Source organism: Gracilinanus agilis, chromosome 2 (genome assembly GCF_016433145.1).
Source record: "Gracilinanus agilis isolate LMUSP501 chromosome 2, AgileGrace, whole genome shotgun sequence".
Lineage (NCBI taxonomy): Eukaryota > Metazoa > Chordata > Mammalia > Didelphimorphia > Didelphidae > Gracilinanus > Gracilinanus agilis.
This window is the reverse complement of record NC_058131.1, coordinates 431,858,213-431,865,592: the sequence shown is the minus strand read 5'-3', so window position 1 is coordinate 431,865,592 and position 7,380 is coordinate 431,858,213.

Sequence of the window (7,380 nt, the reverse complement as noted above, 5' to 3'; positions counted from 1 at the left end):
AACACAATTCAAAATTTCCAACTCAAAAGTAATGGACAATCTTCCCTTAGCAAATGACGTTTTCCCCTATGTGGCACATACAAGTGTAATTATATTAAAAGCTACAAAGATAGCTTGTATATTGCAGCTAGCTCTAAAGTATGTTTGTGTCCTAGGATTGGTGATCCAAAGGTGTGGGGTTCATGCACAGAAGCTGTAAAGAGTGTCTCAGAAACACTCCCTGCATTGCATATAACACACAAGAAACACCCCAGCAGACCCACACTGACAAGTACAAAACATTAGAGCTGGGAGGAATTCAGAGAACAGTTTAGCCTGCCTAATTTTGACAGAAGGAAACTGAGAACCATATAGGGAAAGAATCATAGATCTAAAGCTGGAAAGGGCCATCTAGTCCAATCCCCTCATTTTATAGACTTAAGACCCATATAGACTTAAATGAATTGCCTATCATGCATATAGTAAACTTTTGAAATGAGACTTTCACATCCTCTGAAACTAGAGCTGATCCTGTTCCCACCATATGACATGGTAAACTTGCCTAAAGACTGAGTTAGTCACAGATGAAGATCTAAAATCGAGGGTTCATGATTATCCAGAGACACTCTCTTAGAGACTTATGTGTCTGGTAGAAGGAATTGCTATATTTTGCAACTTATGACTGGATGGAAGGCTTACTCCAATTTCCTGGAAAGGCTTCTATTAGTAGTAACACAAAGACCTAGGCTTCCCAAAATAATCATTAATAAACTTCATTAAGAGCTAGTACGCAAAGAAGTCAAATTCTTTCATTCATTCACTCACTCACTCAACCATTCAACATTTACTGAGTGCCTGTATGCTTAGCCTTATGTTAGTCACTATATGGGAAACAAAAGAATATAAGATCAAAGACCTAACAGAAAGAACAATAGCTCTACACTTAGGTTGAAATTGCATCTTGAATGCTTACTCCCTTGTATGAGTTTGGATAGGAAAATTTTTTTTAAAACCCTTACCTTCTCTCTTAGTATTAAGTCTAAGTACTAGGCAATTGGAGCCAAGTGACATTCCCAGGGTCACACAGCTAGGAAGTGTCTGAGGGCATATTTGAATTCAGGTCCTCCCAACTCCAAGCCTGGTGGACAGGACACTTTAACCTTCCTCAGTCTGTTACCTCATCTATAAAATGGAGATTAGGTGAACTCTAAGTTCCCTTCCAGTTCTAGATCTGTAATATGACAATCCTAATTCCCTTCCCTTTTCTATGACAATGTACTTGCGTAGAAGAGACACACACATGTAGCAACTGGAGAATAATATGAGGCATGATAACTAGGTTCTGAAGTGAGTCTTTTTAATGTTAAGTGCCAGAGTTGTTCAGAAGAGTCTGAGAAAAGTATGAGTTGAGATAGTCAAGAAGAGAAGAGAGATTCACAGAATACCAGAACTAGAAGACCATCTTAGAGACCATTAGGCCAACTCATTCACTGTAGAGGTGAGGATATTGAACTTTAGAGGAGTAATTTATCCAGTCACCCAGTACTGTAGCATCCCCTCTAGTGAACCCAATTCACTCTCACTGGCCAACTGAGTGTCCATAGGACAATGAACACTAATCTCAGGATTCTAGGGGCAACTCTAAGAGGATGAAATTACTAATACCTTGGTGCCTGAGACCCCACTGATATGTTCTTCATCATCAATCAGTCAGCTGGACTTTTTTTTTTCTAATAAATGGAATTTACTGAGAAGATTTAGCAAAAAGAATTGCCCTTTATCCCACAAGTGGGGAAAATATACAAAGTCACTAGGGTGAATGGGCTCAGATTTAAAATACAGTGATAATGAGGTATACATATGGAATGCATGACAAAAGGGCACCTCCCAACTCCTGGTCAGATGAAGTCTTTTTTCTTCTTCTGAATCTTTCTGAAGTTCCTTTTAGGTATCACCTTCTGCTGGACTGTGAATGTCAATACCTTTCTAGAACCCACTTCTACTCCCTCCAGCAGATTCTGACACTGATTCCAGTTGTTATCTTTAATGACTCTTATGGATCTCCCAATCTTATAGTGTCTCCACCTAGACAATTCCATCTCTGGGTACTCACTCCCCTAAGAACAAGGAAGAAGACAAACAAAAGAAACAGAGGCATCATGTGCTTACAGATAGAGTGGCCAAGTGGAGAGAAGGCAGCTTGCGACTGCTTTCCCACCTGACACATCACAGTAGTACTTTTCTCAGTTGCCACCAGGACAGAAAAGAGACCAGACTCATCTAGTCTCCTTCAATCAGAGTGTAAGCTCCTTGAAGGCAGATTTTGTTTCACTTGCTTTTTTTTGTACCCAGTGTTTATAGTACAATGCCTGGCACATAGTAAATGCTCAATAAATGCATTCATTCATAGATTGACTCAGGAGGGTCTAGGTTCCTGCAGAGTCCCAAACTACGGAGGCACAGGCACAGAAATCTATGAATATCTAAAAAGGCATGGGTTTATGTAGTATGTTTTCCTAATAAAATTAATATAACAACTATATTGTTATAATTATTATGTAAAGTAATATAAATTATGTGTCCATCATAATGAGAAAATTTCCACCCTGAAAATGATTTAAATAAATGTTTCCTAGGAGGATGTGAAGTCTTCATCTCTGCACTTCAACTGCAGCAGAAAAGTCTCATCTCAAGGCAAGACAAAGGATTATCTGATGGCAAAATCTCCAACTCTGAAGACAGTCAAGAATAAGAAATATTCACCTTTCTTTAGTGATAGGCACAGTTTTATCTGAAGGGAGAATGATTGACTAAGTTGCTTCTAAAGTCTTGTTAACAGACTTATTATGAGAAAGGTGCTTTTGCAAATCTTCATACACCATATTGATATGAGTTGTTCTCATTATTTCCTGATGGAAGTTGTAGGTACTGATGATCCATTGAAAATTGGTTTATGATCTTAGTATTCCTTCTCATGATTCTGTGTGTGTGTGTGAGAGAGAGAGACAGAGAGAGAGAAACAGAGAGAGAGAGAGAGAGAGAGAGAGAGAGAGAGAGAGAGAGAGAGAGAGAGAGAGTTCAAACGTCTTTCTCAATGAACACAAACAATTCTGAAAGAAAAGGAAATTCCTATTTCAATACTATACCATCTTTCCCCCAAGTCCTATTCAAGTTTCATTCACTTTTGCCAGGTCACCTTCCCCACCTTTGTTTCCTCCAAAGAGTCTGTCATACAACTTCTTTCCACACCCTGAATGGGGAAATTCCACCAACCACCTTCCCCACCCAAAGGCTGCTAGAGCCTCACTTCCCATGCTGAATCAGACAGGAAAAGTCAGTAAGCAAGGTGGGGGGAGCAAAGGAGTAGACATTGCACTGTAACAAAATTATCTTGGCAGAAAAACTTCACTGGAAAAAAACATGCTATAGCAACTGAACTAAGTAGATAAAAGTGGTGGGTATTTTACTCTAATCAACAAGTATTACGTGTTTGTTATATGCTAGGCACTGGGAAGATACAAAGATGAAAAATTAACAGAGAGACCAGGCAAGACATTGGAGTAGAGCCTCCACCACTACCACCATCATCAAATAATCCACCAAAAACCTATAAAAACCAATAGACCTAATCCTGATCAGTAAAATCATATTTTACTAATCTCAATCAGTAAAATCCAAGTAAAATCATATTCAATCATTATTGCAGCCAACGTAGTCATAAAGAGACAGAGAGAAGTTTCTGGACAATGGGGATGGGGTCTAGGAGGAGAGGGGAGGGAAAAGAAAAGAAGAGGATAGAAAAGAAGCAGAAAGAAAGGATGAAATAGAAGAGGGAGAATGAGAAGGAAAATAGGAGGAAGAAGGAGGGAAAAGTATAACAGAATAAGATTTAAATGACTTTGCACAAATAAAACCAATGCAGCTAAAATTAGAAGGGGGAAATTAATTGGGAAAAAAATTTGGTAACAAGTTCCTATGATATGGGGTCTCATTTCCAAGATATATAAGCAACTGATTCAAACGTATAAGAATAAGAGCCAATCCTGAGTTGATAGTCAAAGGTTATGAGTAGGCATTTCAAAAGAAGAAATCTAAACTATTAAAAGCCATATTTTTAAATTGCTCCAAATTATTAATAATTAGAGAAATGCAAATTAAAGCAACTCAGAAAATTCACTGCATATCCTTTGGATTAACAAAGTTGATCAAAAAGAAAAATGACAAATGCTGGAGAGGCTGTAGAAAAACTGGTAGAATTCTGGACCATTAATAGAGCAGTAAACTAGTCCAGCCATTCTAAAAGTAATTTGGAACTCCACACAGAAGTTATTAAACTGTTATATGCCCTTTGCCCTAGCAATGCCACTGCTAAGCCAGTGCCTCAAAGATATTGAAGAAAGAGGAAATACTCCTATATGCACAAAAAATAGTTTATAATAGCTATTTTATTATGGCAAATAACTGGAAACCAAGAGATTGCCCATTGGTTAGAAATTAGCTGAACTTAAAATATGTAAATATAGTAAAATATGTAAATATGGTGAAATATTGTTGTTGAAATGATGAAGAAGGTAGTTTCAGATAAACCTGGGGGGACCTATGTGAATTGACACAAGATGAAGTTAGAAAAACCAGGAGAACAATTTGTACTATAAAAATATGTTGTAAAGATGAACAACTTTGAAAGATTTAAGAATTCTAATCAATGCCATGATCAGTCAGGATTCCCAGGGAATCATAATGAAACATGGGTTCCTCCCACATCCAAATAGAGAAATGATGGACTTAGGTTAGACTCAGCATGAAACACAGGATATGGCCAATGCTTTGCTTGGCTATGAATATTTGTTAAAAGGCTTTTCTTTTTCTTTTTTTCCCCAATTCAAGGGATATGATATAAGGAAAATATGCTTATTGATTCAAGAAAATCAAGAAATTTAACATTCCCAAATGAGAGAGAGAGAGAGAGAGAGAGAGAGAGAGAGAGAGAGAGAGAGAGAGAACTATTCCTTTAAGGCTGCTCACATAAGGATTATTTGTAAATGCCCAAAAAACTATATGCAAACTAAATGGCCAACAATAGGAGATTGGTTTAAAGACATTGTGGCATCTTCTGTTCTTTATTCACTGTTGCTGACTGACACTGAAAAAACACACACAAAATGGTGCTGACTGGGTCCACTACAAGTTTATGTTACATAATCTCAACTGGACACTCACTACAGCAAGACAATCTTATTATGAAACCCTAATGGATTCACTATGCTTCTGACCATAATGGCTTTTCCAAACTTTTTTTTTCAGCTATCCTCAAACCTCCCATGGCTCCTCCTTCCCCAATTTTCACAGCTTACCTTATTACCTTACCTCTTCTCCCTTGTTGATCTCATATCATTCAGACACACTTTCTGTCACTATCTCCTCCTTCTCCCTGGCCTCAGTTAAAGAAATGACTTTTCTCCTTGCCAAGGCAAATCCCTCTACTGTGCACAAGTAATTAATTACATTCCATCCCATCTTCTGTAGCTGATTGCTTCCTCTATCATCTCTACTCTCTCACTTTTCAATGTCTCTGCTGACTGTCTGTTTCTCAATTGCCTATAAGCATGCCTGTCTCCCACTATCCCCCCCAAAAAAATATCTCTTCACTTGATCTGTCCTTTCCTGCAACCTATTGTTCTGTCTCTCTTTGCTCTCTCTGTCTCTCTTTGCTCTCTCTGTCTCTGTCTGTATGTGTATATATGTGGGTGTTTGGTTTTTAAAGATCTTTAAAATCTGGCCCTTTCTTATCTTTCCTATCTTTTTGTACCTTATTCCCTGGCTGTCTCCCATTCCTAGAACTCCCATTTCATCTCTGTTTCCTAGCTTTCTTGGCTTCCTCCAGATTTTAGGCAAAATCCCATCTTCTGCAAGCCTTTCCCAGTCCTCCTTAGTCTTAGTGCCTTTTATCTGATATTGTTACCAATTTATCCCATAGATTCTTATTTGTATGTAGTTGTTTGCATGTTGTCTTCTCCATTCGATTGTGAGCTCCTTGACAACAGGAGCTTACCTTTATTTGTATTCCTAGTGTTTAGCACTGTGTTTGTCATATAGTAGGCACTTCATATTTATTAAATGTTTGACCTGGAAAGATGGCCTCGTAAACTTTATCAAAGAAAGGGAAATGTCATCTGTGATTTTTTTTGTCCTTAAATCACATTCATTTCCTAATATGTCCGCACCCTCCCCAAGCCAGTGAGTCAAATCATTGTACCAAAAAAATTTTTAAGATTTTTTTTAAGTTGTTCATCAGCAGAATCTGACAGTGCCGTTTACACCAGTAGTCAGCCAACCACATCTGAAAAAAAAAGAAGAAGAAAGAAATACATTTTTCTCAATTCTTCTCTAGGGGCAAGTTTGTTTATTATAATTACACAACATTCAGTGCAATGGGGGAGGTCTTTCCATCTACCTTCTAAACTTTTTTTTTTTTTAAATTTTAAACCCTTAACTTCTGTGCATTGACTTATAGGTGGAAGATTGGTAAGGGTAGGCAATGGGGGTCAAGTGACTTGCCCAGGGTCACACAGCTGGGAAGTGTCTGAGGCTGGATTTGAACCTAGGACCTCCCGTCTCTAGGCCTGGCTCTCAATCCACTGAGCTACCCAGCTGCCCGCACCTTCTAAACTTTTTATATAATGTTTTTCTGATTTTGCTTACTTCACTCTGTATCAGCCCACTTAAGTCTTCTCATTTCTGAAATCTTCATTTTCATCCATGACATCTTAATTAAATATTCTGTGGCAGAGAAGAACCTCACAAAAGAGATCCTCGGGATGTTCCAGGAAATTTCTCATCTTTCAAAAATTAGCCTACCTCCCAAAAGTCATTGCCTAAATTTTCCAAATTGCTTTTTCTTCCCTGGGAAAACAGCTATGGAAAAGCCGGTGCTCCCTGCCTTTGAAGCTATTTAGATTTCCTGCTCAAGATAGCTAGGATTAAAGCCCTCTCGCTGCTGTCACTACTAGCATATCATTCTGGGGAGGTTGGGGGTGGGGGGTGCAAGCTGCTCACTTGCATTCGAACACTAAATCGCCTTCACAGGCTGATTATTAAGTGACTCCTCAGTTTGCATTTTTGCTTAATGATACCTTACCACAAATACCATCTGCTCAGCATTTTCTGAAGAGTTAACCTTAATAGATTAAAACCATCTCCTGCTCTAGGGCTTCAGGAACCTCAATTTTCTTCCAAAGGGGTCCCCCCACCCATCCAACCTCGGTTTGATGTAAAACAGTCAAAACATGAGGGAATTCTATTTGCACACATTAAACAGAAAACTGAGTGAGGGTGAAGAGGGGCAGGTGGTGCACAATAAGGGAATTATAGGTATTATTTCGCCAGAAGTGGGTGGGTGGG